This window comes from Bison bison, unplaced genomic scaffold (assembly GCF_000754665.1).
Source record: "Bison bison bison isolate TAMUID 2011002044 unplaced genomic scaffold, Bison_UMD1.0 scf7180017864232, whole genome shotgun sequence".
Classification (NCBI taxonomy): domain Eukaryota; kingdom Metazoa; phylum Chordata; class Mammalia; order Artiodactyla; family Bovidae; genus Bison; species Bison bison.
Window position 1 is genome coordinate 1,930,794 of NW_011494804.1, and position 15,299 is coordinate 1,946,092.

The window sequence follows — 15,299 nt, forward strand, 5'->3', positions numbered from 1 at the left end:
GGGGTTCTGGGCAGGAAGAGGGATTTCCCTGGTGGCTCAGCAGTAAAGAATCTGCCTGTAAGGCAGGAGACGTGGGTTCAGTCCCTGGGTGGGGAAGATCCCCTGGAGGAGGGCATGGCAACTCACTCCAGTATTCTTTCCTGGAGATTCCCATGGACAGAGGAGCCTGGCGGGCTACAGTCCATGGGGTCACAGAGTTGGACATGAAGTGACTGAGCACACACATGGGAAGAAGACATCTGAGTCAAGTAAAAAGGAGATGGGGGGCGGGTGCGGGAAGACATGCGGCTCCCTGAGGGGAAAGCAATCCAGGGAAAAGCAAAGGCAACCCCACAGGGCACACGTGTCACCTGGAATTGAGTGACACAACATGGAGGTCAGGCTGGTTGGCGTGGAATGAGGCAGAATGCGTCTGCCAGCAGCGCCAGAGGAAGTGCAGTATCACACCGAGCTTTTGAGACCGTTACAGAGACGTTGCCTTGTCTCCGGGTAAGTGGGGGCCGTTTGAGGACAGGGATGACGCAAGCTGGTTTCTATTTGAGCAGAATCACTCTGACGACTCTTTGGAGATCAGACTGTCCTGAGCCTGTTGTCAGACTTCTGCGATAATCCAGGCAAGAGACGACGGTGAACAGAGCTGACTGGCTGCAGTGGGGATGGTGAGCAGTGGTCGAGTTCTAGATGAAACTTTATGTTAGAGATGAAGATGTCCTCTGTGTGCTGGCAAACCAAGAGAGGGGCCTGACGTCTCTGGTCTTTGCAAATGGGAGAATGACATCGGCATTAACTGGAAGGAAAAAGACCACAGATGTAGCCTGTCCAGAGGGGAAGTTCGCGGGCTCAGCTTGGGAATGTAAAGTTAGAGGTGCTTTTTAGACATGCGAGTTGCCATGTTGTGTAGGCAGTGGGATATATATAAGTCTGAAATTTAGAGCAGAGGTCCAGGCTCAGAGAATTGTTGGTGTATTGATGACATTTAAAACCATGGGACTTGGTGAAATCACCAATGAAGTGATTACAGATTTTTTTTTTTTAATGTCTTAGATATAAGACCTAGAAGACTCTAAGATTAAAAGTCAGGGAGATGTGGAGGTAACAACCAAAGAGATGGAGAACAAACTGCTTTTGAGGTCAGAAGAAAGCCGGGCAAGTGTGACATTCGTGAAGCCAAATGAAGAAAGAATTTCGAGAGGGAAAGAGCAACCAGCTGTGTCAAACAATCTAAATGAGTCAAGTAAAATGACGAAACTCAATTGATGATTGGACTTAGCAATGTGTGGGTCAGGGTGACCCTGGACAGAGCAGTTTTAACAGAGTGGTGGGCCTTGAAACCATGATTGAGGACATTTAGCAGCAAGAAGGAAGAAATCAAAGCCACTAAGTACAGGCAATTCAATCAGAGATTTGTTTAACAGGCACCAGTAAAAGGTAAGGACCGAATGAGATGCTACATGGAAAGTGCTTTGAAATTATAAATGCACTATGTAAATGCTGGCTGTGATTATAGGAACCTGAATCTTCTGTGCTCTAAGAACATGGCTTTCAGAATGTCAGTCAGACTCAAGCATTTCTGTGCTCAGAGCCTTAGCAGCTCAGAAGACTGTGTTCTCACTATACTCATGATTGTTCCAAGCAATCACTAAATCTTCCCCAAAAAATCAGAGTTCAAAGACTCATCACAGTGACAAGCGTGGTCTACTCAACTCCCCTTCCCAATCCGGCTTTACAATCGCAATCACCCCCACAAAGTACAGAGTGAGGGAAAAAAAATCAAAGTTTTATACACCAAAGAAAGCTACAGATAGTCTTTAAGAAAAGAGGTCTTTGTCCTGCAAGGGTACAGAGCCTTGGAAAATTTCCAAATCAATCAACACATCTTAATTACGACATCAAGATAATATAAAATGAGAAGTTTCCAGTAAGAGAAGTGTCCTCACCCACTGCTAATGAGAGCAAATGCCCCTGATGGTTGTTGAAGGGCGCTGCGATTTTTCAAAATGAGCATCTGTCTTTTTCCCACTGGAGGATGTCAAGTGAATATTTTATGACTGAAGATGTGGGCGAGGTGTACTATATGCCTGCAGGACTGAGCCCATAGACTCTAGGCAACATATTTCACCCCAGTTTTCCTCATTCCTTGGGGATCCAGGCCTATTGGAAGACTGCCCAACTCAGAGCATTCAGCATGAGAGGGCCATGGGGTCACACCTGAAACAAAGTCAGCTCTTACAGCAACATAAGCTAAGGCTGAGGTTGGAAGACAGTCACCCACACTTTCTCTTTCCCACAGACCTATCCACCAATTCATTCACTCAGCCCATGTGCCAGGCTATAAACTCTAGGCCAGTACAGTTCAAAGGAGATATGATACAACTCACAGATGCAAAGCCTCATATGTGATTGTAAATTTTTTAGTAGCCAAAGAAGTAAAAAAATACAAGTGAAATTAATATTAGGAGTATGTTTTATTTAACTCAGTATATCCTAAGTCTTATCATTCCAACAAGTGTTGTTGTTCTTGTTCTTGTTTAGTTGCTAAGTTGTGTCTGATTCTTTGCAACCCCATGGACTGTAGCCTCGGAGAAGGCAATGGCACCCCACTCCAGTACTCTTGCTTGGAAAATCCCATGGATGGAGGAGCCTAGTAGGCTGTAGTCCATAGGGTCCCTAAGAGTCGGATACGACTGAGCGACTTCCCTTTCACTTTTCACTTTCATTTTCATGCATTGGAGAAGTGTTCTTGCCTGGAGAATCCCAGGGACAGGGGAGCCTGGTGGGCTTCCGTCTATGGAGTCGCACAGAGTCAGACACGACTGAAGCGACTTAGCAGCAGCAGCAGGACTGTAGCCTGACAAGTTCTTCTGTCCTCCACTATCTCTTGGAGTTTGCTCAAATTCACGTCCACTGAGTCGGTGGCACTATCGAAGCATCTCATCCTCTGTTCTCCATTTGCCTTCAATCTTTCCCAACAAGTAATCAATTTTTTAAAAAGTTATGAAGACTGTAAAATTATTTTTCATTTTTTGTACTAAAATCTTCAAAACTCAGTGTCTGCCTAATACTTCTAGCACATCTCAATTCACAGTACCCACACAAGTGGCCCGTGGCTAACCCTATTGGCCGGCACACATCTAGGGACTGGGGATTCCACCAGGAACGAATCACAGATCTTGCCTTGGAGAAGCCCATGGAAATGGTGGGGTGGACAGGGTTCAGACAAGTAACCAGCTATTAGAATTGTGCCAAAATAGAGATAAAGGCAGAGTGTCCGTGGCTTGCAGGAAAATAGCTCCTAACAGGATCTGAGTGGGTGGGGTCAGAAAGACTACTTCAGGAAGTGAGATGTTAGCTGAGCCCCCCAAAGTATGTAAGAATTAAAGGAGCAGAGAGGCAGGGAAGAACATAGGAAATGCACAGCTAAGACTGTAAATTCTGAGAATAAGAGAGACCATGGCATGTTCTGGGAACTGCAAAGCATTCATTATCACCAGAAGTTGAAATCTGAGAAGGAGACTAAGAAGTCTTCCAAGTAAAGACAAACCAGACCACACAAAAGGCTCTGTGAGCCCTAGTGAGACAATTGGGCTTCCTCCTGATGGAGATGGGAGTCCTTAAAGAATTCTGAGGAGGGGTCTTGGTTGCCCCATTTTCCAACTTCACCTGCTCCAAGCCCATCTTTTTAATTGAGGAATGGTTGGCTCATACAGGCGAGGGAAGCTGCTTGGTGTTGCCAGCTGGCTGATGGCAGAACTGGAGACCCAGAGCCACAGAGTCCTTCCACGGCCCCTGCTGCTTCAGGACACAAGTGTGTCCGAGCAGAAAGGGAAGTCTTGTTGCTCCACACTGTAGATGAAGTACCAGAGCCCCTCATACCAGACTGTGAGGCAAGACGGCCAGGAACTAACCCCAGGCAAAGGAAAGGGGGCTGTCCAAGAGGGGCACTGTCTCACCTGCTGAACTTCTGGGCAGCCAGCTCTGGGTTCTCTTCACCTGCCTGATCCCAGGGTTGGAGTACAAGAAAGTATAAATGAGATCAGGGCCAGTGGCCTGAGCCCCCACTGGCTGTACCTCCGGCCACCTGGTGAGGGAGGGCTGGCCCTGCCCAGAGATGTAGCAGATGAGACAGTGGGTCTGAAATGTGTCCATGTTTGTTTGAATACAACAGCATTTGAAATGGACGCAAGGTAGGCAAACTAAACACCTAGACTGAGGCATTCTTGACCTCAACGTGCCAGGAGTGTAGAACGCCACAGGATAAATGCGTGTCCTCCAGTTGTGTCCATGTAAATGTTATTTTATTTATTTATCCATTTATTTATTTTGGCTGTGCTGGGTCTCCATTGCTGGGCAGGCTTTTCTCTAGTTGCAAAGAGCAGGGGCTACTCTCTAGCTGCAGTGCATGGGTTTCTCATTGCTGTGGCTTTTCTTGTTGCAGAGCAGAGGCTCTGGGCATGACAGCTTCAGCAGTTGCAGCTCCCAGGCTCTAGAGCAGAGACTCCAAAGTTGTGGCTCACAGGCTTAGTAGCTCCTCAGCATGTGGAATCTTCCCAGAGCACGGATCAAACCTATGTCTACAATAAAAGGTGGATTCTTTACCACTAAGCCACTAGGGAAGCCCTGAATGTTATTTTTATATGAAAACAAACAGAGGATACGTTCTCCCTTGCTGAATTTCTGAGCAGGGTCAGTCCTCACCCCATTTCTTGAGATGGCCTGGTGTTACAGCCTGTGAGGTTCAGTTCAGTCACTCAGTCGTGTCCAATGCTTTGAGACCCCATGGACTGCAGCACGCCAGGCTTCCCTGTCCATCACCAACTCCCAGAAATTGCTCAAACTCATGTCCGTCCAGTCGGTGATGCCATCCAACCATCTCATTCTCTGCCATCATGTTTTCCTCCTGCCTTCAATCTTTTCCTAGCATCAGGGTCTTTTCCAGTGAGTCAGTTCTTCACATCAGATGGCCAAAGGATTGGAGCTGCAGCTTCAGCCTCAGTCCTTCCAATGAATATTCAGGACTCATTTCCATTAGGATTGACTGATTTGATCTCCTTGCAGTCCAAAGAGTCCCAAGCGTCTTCTCTAACACCACAGTTCAAAAGCATCAATTCTTTGGCACTCAGCTTTCTTTACAGTCCAACTCTCATATCCATACATGACTCCTGGAAAAACCATAGCTTTGACTAGACAGACCCTTGTTAGTAATTTCTCTGCTTTTTAATATGCTGTCTAGGTTTGTCATAGCTTTTCCTCCAAGGAGCAAGTATCTTTAACTTCATGGCTACAGTCACAATCTGCAGTGATTTTGGAGCCCCCAAACATAAAGTCTGCCACTGTTTCTACTGTTTCCCCATCTATTTGCCATGAAGTGATGGGACCAGATGTCATGATCTTAGTTTTCTGAATGTTGAGCTTTAAGCCAACTTTTTCACTCTCCTCTTTCACTTTTATCAAGAAGCTCTTTAGTTCTTCTTCACTTTCTGCCATAAAGGTGGTGTCATCTGCATATCTGAGGTTATTAATATTTCTCCAGCAATCTTGATTCCAGCTTGTGCTTCATCCAGCACAGTATTTCTCATGACGTACTCTGCATATAAGTTAAATAAGCAGGGTGACAATATACAGCCTTGACGTATTCCTTTTCCTATTTGGAACCAACCTGTTGTTCCATGTCCAGTTCTAACTGTTGCTTCCTGACCTGTATACAGATTTCTCAAGAGGCAGATCAGGTGGTCTGGTATTCCCATCTCTTGAAGAATTTTCCACAGTTTATTGTGATTCACACAGTCAAAGGCTTTGGCATAGTCAATAAAGCAGAAATAGATGTTTTTCTGAAACTCTCTTGCTTTTTCAATAATCCAGCGGATGTTGGCAATTTGATCTCTGGTTCCTCTGCCTTTTCTAAAACCTACTTGAACATCTGGAAGTACATGGTTCATGTACTGTTGAAGCCTGACTTAGAGAATTTTGAACATTACTTTGCTAGTGTGTGAGATGAGTGCAATTGTGCAGTAGTTTGAGCATTCCTTGGCATTGCCTTTCTTTGAAACCATCAGAGCAAGACCCATATTCTCCCACAGCCAGTCCCTCCCATCAGGAAGCTTCCACAAGCCTCTTATCCTTATCCATCAGAGGACAGACAGAATTGAAACCAGAATTACAGAAAACTAACCAAACTAACCAAACTGATCACTTGTATCACAGCCTTGTCTAACTCAGTGAAACTGTGAGCCATGCCATGTAGGGCCAACAAAGACAGAAGGGTCATGGTGGAGAGTTCTGACAAAATGTGGTCCACTGGAGAAGGGAATGGCAAACCGCTTCAGTACTCTTGCCTTGAGAACCCCATGTAAAGGCAAAAAGATATGACATTGAAAGATGAACTTCCCAGGTCAGTAGGTACCCTATGCTACTGGAGAAGAGTGGAGAGATAGCCCCAGAAAGAATGAAGAGGTTGAGCCAGAGCAGAAACAATGCCCAGTTGTGGATGTGGCTGGTGATAGAAGTAAAGTCTAATGCTGTAAACAACAGTATTGCATAGGAACCTGGGATGTTAGGTCCATGAATCAAGGTAAACGGAAAGTGGTCAAACAGGAGATGGCCTGTGAGGAAGGGAGAGCTTATTAACCTGTTCCTCAGGGTCGGGAAGATTACGTGATTCCTCTAAAGATACCTGGGAAGTTGGTAGAGAAACCAAGTTTAGGACCCACATCTTCTGATTTCTTGTCCATCAGAGTAGAAATGGGGAAGGAGAAACAATAACCCCATAGGAAGCTGGTTCAAGGCCACAGACAAGTAAGCTGGTTCACAGCCTACTTCTTCCACTATATGGCTTAATGCTTTTGGGTGTGGATGTGTTTATAGCTCTAGGGCTACTCTTTCAAGTCTAAATATTCCCAGGAAGTGTTCAGTCTTAAAATATTATCCATTAACAGAAATTACGTAAGGTCAGGACTGGGGCACAGAAAATGTTGGTAGCAAGGGGCCAGGATGAGAGCCCAGGAGGGCACCACTGGGCTCTGAGGGGGTGACAGCAAGGCACAAAGGCTGGCTTTGTGCTCCCCAGTTTCCTGGAACTAGTCTGCAGCCACAGAGCAAACACTTGCTGAGCCCGCAGTGCATGCAAGGCAGTGTGCTGCACGGCACAGGGCGCTGAAGAAGAGTAAGGGCCGTCTTCTGCCCTCTGTGTGCTCAAATTTTAGCTGGGAGTGCGTTAGTTTTCTGTTGATGGTATTAAAAATTACCACAGAAGTGGCTGGAAACAACACACATTTATTGTCTTGTAATTCTAGGGCAGATCACACTGGGCTGTGTGTTATCAGGGCTGGGTTCCCTTCTGGAGTATCCGTGTCCTTACCTTTTCAGCTTCTAGAGGCTATCTGCAAGGTTTCCCAGATGACACAGTGGTAAAGAATCTGTCTGTCAATGCAGGAGGTACAGGAGATGCAGGTTCAATCCCTGGGCCAGACATATCCCCTGGAATAGAAAATGGCAACCAGTTCCAGTACTCTTCCCTGGAGAATCCCATGGACGGAGAATCCCATGGACGGAGGATCCTGGTAGGCAGGATCATGGGGTCGCAAAGAGTCACACACGACTGAGCGACTTCACTTCTACTTTTAAGGATCCTTGTGATTACATAGAGCTCATATGAATAATCCAAGATTATCTCCTCATCTCAAGATCAGCTGATCTTGAATCTCAACTCCATCTGCAACTCTCATTCCCCTTTGCCTGGTAACATCACAGTCCAGCCCAGGGATTAGGACATGGATGTCTTTGGTGGGTGTGGGGAGCATGACTCTATCAAACACAGGGAGGTTAAACACTCAGATATAAAATTAATTCTGAATAAGGTAGGAACTGCACAGGTGATAAATGCCATGGGGTTCAAGTAGGGAAAGATCACTTCCTTCAGGGAACATCAGGAAAGGCTCCCCAAGCCAAGGGGCTGTGTGATGGGCATAAGGTACCAACACACTCGATGAGATGAAGACATAGATCTCTGTGATCCCACTCATCCATCCAGTGCTGGAAAGTTTTGTCCCACAGAAGCAGCAGCAGCAAGAGCAGCAAGAGAGGCAAAGGCTGAGCTGGGGCTGAGAGTGCCTGTGGAAATCGCAGGATCTCCGCTGAGATGACTTCCTGGGGACAAGCCACAGCTGGCTTGGATGCCCCGCCAACAAGCGCAGCTTTGCCCCAGAGGCTCTGAGCAGCGATGGGAGGCTGACTGAACAGCACATCCAGTGATGATGGGGGGACTGTGGGTACAGAGAGCTATGAGGCGAGAAGGGCCGCATTTTCAAGGGAGGGGATGAGGCTGGTGGCAAGAGGACCAGAAAAATGGCCCAGATACATGGGCATCTCGCAGGTAGAATGAAGAGATGGGTGGGCTGCGGAGAGGTGGGTGAGGAGAGACGCACAGCGGTGGTGATGGGCGAGGGAAGAAAAGAGGCAGTTTAGGAACAGGAGTCTTGCGTGGGCAAGATCCCAGGAGGGAAAGGTCTTCTGGCTGTGACAATGCAGGCATCAGGAGTTCTTGGAGGTGTGGAAGGAACTAATATCTATGATCAAGAGCAGTGTCATAAAGAGAGGGACATGCGGACTCATCGTTGGGTGATAGCCTCTTTAAGGGTCTGGTGGAGGGAGAAGCCACTGAAGGAGAGGGAAGCAAACAGGCCCCATGGGTCATCCTCCCAGAGCAGGGCTGCCCTGCACCCGATGATGTTATTAATATACAAGCACCATATCAGGCAGGTGGTGCGGTAAATTGTTACCATCCATAGCACTTACTATCAGCAAGCTGTTGCTGTTTAGTCCTAGGCTATCAGGAAACAAACAGCCAGGGGGGCTCTGAGAGGCAAGAACAGTGGGTCAGAAGGTCCCAGCCCGCACTCCGCCAGGAAAGGAAAGGAAAGGAAAGCTTGAGAGAGCACTACAGGCTCCCTTTCTCCACCAGGCAGGTCAGGAGGGCTGCCCACCCTTGGAGGGAGCACTTCCGAGAGGACCGACTCAGGGCAGAAGCCAGTTCTGAGGCTCCAGGGCCCCTTTCTGGTGTCCCCATCGGCTGTTCTCTGTAACATCCCTTAGGCAACTGTGTGTGTCCACAGTCTCTGGCACAATGTCCCGTGTGCAATGGAGCTGCCAGCTGTATGGTGTGCAAGGAGAGATGAAAGAGGAGGACCGGGCACCCAGAGCATTTCCCATCATAGTATTTCCCCACAAGAAACGAGGCTGTGGTGCAAGGAGACATACCATGCTGTCTCCTTATATGGAAGGCAAATGTTAAATTCATGTGTATTGCTACAGGTCAGTGTAGAGGTCGCCCTCAAGGGTCAGCAGTAGTGACCAGGCTGGACCACAAGAGGGGCTTCTGAGGACTGAGAACGCCCTCTTTCTGGGTCTGGGACTGGTTCCATGAAGGTGAAAAGTCATCAAGCTGTGCTCTTATGGTTGGTATGTTTTTCTGGTTGTATATTACATGCAGATGAAAGACTGTTCTTTTCAAAACTGCTGTTGTGGAAATGCCCTTGCCCCTGTGTGACAGGTCAGGAGTGTTGAGTTAGGAAAAGGGGCAGTGATGCCAAAGAGAGGGAAAAGGAACACAGAAAGAAACCTTGACCCTCCTGCAAAAGGGCCACGCTGAGCTTTTCTCCAAAGCAGGGAATCAGTTTGATGCAGGAAGCGGCCAACTACACGAGCTCACCAGGTACAGTCAGGGTGACAGGCAGCTTTGGAGTTCCCTGCTTGTCACGTGAGGAAGGCGCTGCAGACCCCACAATGAGCAAAATGCTTGGTTCTCGGTGCTGGTCAGTTAAATGTGCCAACTTGGCTGGGTTATGATGCTGAGTTATTAGGTCAAATGCTCACCAGGGTGTCTCTGGAAATTTTTTTTTAGATATGATTAACATTTACAATCAGTTGACTTTTATCACTTAGGCTTTTGGCTGAGATCATCTGTCACAATTAGTTGACATAAGGTAAAAGCAGATTATCCTCCATATGAGTGGGCCATATCCAATCAGTTGAAGGGCTTAAGAGCAAAGACTTGAGGTTTCCCCTAAAAGAAGAAATTCTGCCTCTAGACTGAAACATAGAAATTCTGCCTTGGGCTGACAAACTTCAGACTCTTATTTGAATATCCAGACTGCCCTAGAGACTTTGGACTTGACAGCTCCCACAGTGGTATGAGCCAATTTATATAAATATTGGTTCATATGGTTCCTATGTATATCGGTTTACACTATTGGCTCTGTTTCTCTGGGGATCCCTGATGAAGACAGTTTCCAGTAGACCGTTCTCCAGGGTCTCAGAGCATCTTTCTCTGGCCTCCTCTGAGAGCAGACAAGGTAGGCACAGCTCTGCCATTTGAGGGCTGGAGCCTACAGTGAGTGTCTCTTTTCTACGAAAAAGGAAATCCACAACCAGTCCAAGGATCTACATGCCGGCTTTGCCCTCTTTACTCTTAATCCAGCAAATGTCACAGGCACATTCTATCAGCACTGATAAAGAAGTTATGGGAGAAGAAAATATTAGGAGAAACCTACATGCTTCCAGCTTTTCCTGCTGGGCTTACTTATATGACTTTTTCAGAGGGTCCCCAGAAACCCCCAGTAAACAACCACATTCTTACAAGTATGTCTTATTGTTGTTAGTTGCTAAGTCATGTCCAACTCTTGCCATCCCATGGACTGCAGCCCACCAGGCTCCTCTGTCCATGGGATTCTCCAGGCAAGACTACTGGAGTGGGTTGCCGTTTCCTACTCCTGGGAATCTTCCCTACCCAGAGATTAGACCCCAGTCTCCTGCATTGGCTGGCGGGCTCTTTATCACAGAGTCATCAGGGAGACCCACAGGTATATCTAAACCCACCGAAACTCTGACCCAGTTAGATACAGCCGAGGAACTAGGAGAGACAAACACAGTGTTTGTAGGGCTTTAATCTCCAAACCCTGAAATATTGTGGAGATGTTTTATCTTCCATTGCACACGGAGGAGATTAAAAAGCCGTGATAAATGGTGTACTCTCCGGGAGGGAATGCCATATATAGGGCAATACATAATTTCCTGCTTCTGGTACCGTTCGGGATAATTGTCCTGGTAACGTGAAAATGGGAGGGATATTAATTTAAGATTAAAGCACAATTATAAGCCCTGTCATACTGCTAATTTCTTTTAAATGTTCCTCTGAATAATTCCACCTTTGCAAGATGGAATAAGCACACAATTAAAAACTGCATTAAATAAATGAATAACTAATTAATGAATAAAAAGAACTCTGAAAATAAAATGGGCCATGCAAATTCTAAACAATAATTTTAACAGCAGGCCAGAACTTAATCCTTCAGATCTTTGAATGAATTGCACTTGGATACAGACAGATAGCATCTCCCTCTAGATTTAGCTCTCAAATAGCTGTGCTCTTTGTTCTCATCCTGCCCAGCAGCAGATTTAGGTGCAAGACACTGCAGGCGATGAGGGGGCTGCCTAATTGACCAACCTCAACACCCTTCCAATCTTAACACCATTGCCTCATCTATAATGCCTGAAATTCTATACTTTCCTTTGTCCTCCGGCCAGAAATCTTACCAAGGTGATTCTGCCATTGAATAGGAATTCCATTAGAAAATGCAAATACTCCTATAAAGCCGAAGGTGGATCATTCCTTAGCACATTAGTATGAATCAATTTAATCAGATTGCTTTCCTCCCAACACCTCTTGGTGTTGGAGGCCAACTTCTTGGAAGAGTGGGATGAGAGAGAGAGGAGTAGTCATTTTGCAAGAAAGGCTAACGGTAAGTAAAGAACGGGAGATCCGCCAAGTTCTGTAGTGTTTTGAGAGCCCAGGGAAGGTGAGAGATAAGACACCATGATGAGTCTTCCTTACATGTCCACAAGGAGCTGAGACTTGGATGAGCCATATGGATGAGAAAGAAAAGGAGTGTGCTTATCCAAGCGTGTATCTGTCAAATGAAGGTCATCACGATGATGTGAATCTGCCAGTTGAGGAAAACTGAGACCTTGTTAATAACCCAAGACTACAGAGTAATGTGGTAAATGGGAGAGAAGAATTATAGGCTTTGTCCATCTGACTCCGAAATCCATGTTCTTTCAACCATACCACACTTCCTCACAGCAACTTATCAACTAGATGTGATTGCTCTCATTTTTTAAGTGAGCAAGTCAAGGTTTCTAAAGAGGAAAGAAGAAGGGAATCATTCAGTAGCCCCACGTGTGAAAACACAAGGCTTGTGCAGTAACTGCAAATTCTGAAGCCTCTCGTCCTGCAGGTTGAAACGGAAGGAGACGAGGCTGAAATGTGTCGGTGAGATTGCAGGAACCAGGAAGAACCACTAAGGCTGCGCACAGATAAGAATCAAGCTTAGAGCCTCACTCCCAAGATCTAACAGGATGTCCTGACCTGAAACGAAGTCAAGGTGCCCAGCCTGGGAGGGAGTCCAAGTCACACCTGAAACCCCTGTCTTCACTTTCAGACCATTTTGCTCCAACAGCCGTTGATAAGAGATGCAATTAACAGCTCTGTTATCAGGAGCAAATAACCGATATAAAAGCCTGCAGTTATTAAAATTATCACTGAAGTCTGGAAGAGGATTAGAAGATAACCTTTTTCTCCAAGTGCCAGGAAAAAGGGAAAGGGCTTGGGAAAGGTGTCTAACTCCTACCCAAGGAGCGTTCCCCTGAGGCCAGCGGCAGGCATCACAGAGCCCAGGGCCACCTTGGGACACCAGGCGTGTGCGGCTCTGCGTGCACCTGTAAGACCTCGCGGGAAGCCCTCACAGGCTAGGAGCCCGCTAACAGCCTGGCCTGTGCCCCCCGCCCCCGCAGCAGAGCCTTCTCAGCTGGCCACCACCCCCAGTGGGTCCCTGGAGCCATCCCGCCCTCAGCTCTGCCCCAGCCGGCTCCCCAACTCCAGCCCTTCCCCAGCTCCCCCTGCTCATTGACATCCTCATCTCCTGGGTCACCACCACTCAAGCTTCCCAGATCCACTGGGGGAAGGGATTCCCAGCAGGATCCCCTCTTTCTCCATCAATCTTCACCCCTTGCTCTCCCCTAGGCTGTATCCATCTCCTCAGTCTCCTCTCCTTCCTAGAGCTTTCCTGATAAACTCAGAGACCCCACCACATCTCACTCTTGGCATTTGTCATGCAAGCCACAGGGCTATGACACTGCCTGGTGGTCACTCGTATCTTAAGTTCCCACTACATTCCAGGCACTGTGGAGGTACCAGGTATCCAGTAATGAACAATAAAGCACCACCTTGGGCCTTGCAATCAAAGCCTTTGAAAGCAAGACCAGGCTGTATTCATGTACCTAATCCCAGCCCCTAGTAGGGTCTCTCCGACACAGTAGGTAATCAAACAGCAATATTAAAGTTAAAGGGCATATTGACAATTTACAGAGGTTTTTGATTACTGTCTTAAGATGCTTAAGTGTTAACAGCCAAAAGAGAATCAATAGGTTTTCCATTATAGATAACATATTTGCATTTTAATGAGAACGATTAAACTCTTAATCATCACTGTTCCCCTCCCGCCAAGTCCTTACACCCTAGTGTTAGGATTTCAGTTTCTGGAAGGCTAAGAGGGAGATATTTTAAAGAGAAGCCCCTCCAAACCATACTAAATTATCAGTCTCCTAGGCTAGGCACATAAACATAAAAAATGGGCCTTGGTGGTCTCATCTGGAACACGCCCCCCCCAACCCGCGCACACACACACATCAGTTAATACAGTGCCCTGCTTTACATTTTTTGGAAATCTAAAACTTGCAGCCCAAAGCCAAATTCAACCCACAGATGTCCTTTAACACTGCACATTATTTCATAAAATCTGAATTTCACATGATGCATGTCTCAGTGTGCCGCAAGTTCACCATTCTCTATTATTGACATCTGGCCCTAAGCAATAGATTTATGTTACTTGCCTGCCCCTCACCCCCACCCTGAGAGGCATTTGGAGTTTTCATTCTTGATTAATATGTAACTGTTTAAAAACAATTTGATGACTACAATAACCCCTTGAGCTAAGTTCAGTTCAGTTCAGTCGCTCAGTCGTGTCTGACTCTTCGCGACCCCATGAATCGCAGCACGCCAGGCCTCCTTGTCCATCACCAACTCCTGGAGTTCACTCACACTCATGTCCATCGAGTCAGTGATGCCATCCAGCCATCTCATCCTCTGTCATCCCCTTCTCCTGCCCTCAATCCCTCTCAGCATCAAAGTCTTTTCCAATGAGTCAACTCTTCACATGAGGTGGCCAAAGTACTGGAGTTTCAGCTTTAGCATCAGTCCTTCCAATGAACACCCAGGACTGATCTCCGTTAGGATAGACTGGTTGGATCTCCTTGCAGTCCAAGGGACTCTCAAGAGTCTTCTCTGACAGCCCAGTTCAAAAGCATCAATTCTTCGGCACTCAGCTTTCTTCACAGTCCAACCCTCACATCCATACATGACCACTGGAAAAACCATAGCCTTGACTAGACAGACCTTTGTTGGCAAAGTAATATCTCTGCTTTTTAATATGCTATCTAGGTTGGTCATAACTTTCCTTCCAAGGAGCAAGCACCTTTTAATTTCATGGCTGCAGTCACCATCTGTGGAGAAGGCAATGGCAACCTACTCCAGTACTCTTGCCTGGAAAATCCCATGGGCGGAGGAGCCTGGTAGGCTGCAGTCCATGGGGTCACTAAGAGTCGGACACGACTGAGCAACTTCACTTTCACTTTTCACTTTGATGCATTGGAGAAGGAAATGGCAACCCACTCCAGTGTTCTTGCCTGGAGAATCCCAGGGATGGGAGAGCCTAGTGGACTGCCGTCTATGGGGTTGCACAGAGTCGGACACGACTGAAGTGACTTAGCAGTAGCAGTAGCAGTCACCATCTGCAGTGATTTTGGAGCCCAAAAAAATTAAGTCTGACACCGTTTCCACTGTTTCCCCATCTATTTCCCATGAAGTGATGGGACCAGATGGCATGATCTTCATTTTCTGAATGTTGAGCTTTAAGCCAACTTTTTCACTCTTTTCTTTCACTTTTATCAAGAGGTTCTTTAGTTCTTTGCTTTCTGCCATAAGTGTGGTATCATCTGCATATCTGAGGTTATTGATATTTCTTCTGGCAATCTTGATTCCAGCTTGTGCTTCTTCCAGCCCAGCGTTTCTCATAATGTACTCTGCATATAAGTTAAATAAGCAGGGTGACAATATACAGCCTTGACGTACTCCTTTTCCTATTTGGAACCAGTCTGTTGTTCCATGTCCAGTTCTAACTGTTGCTTCCTGA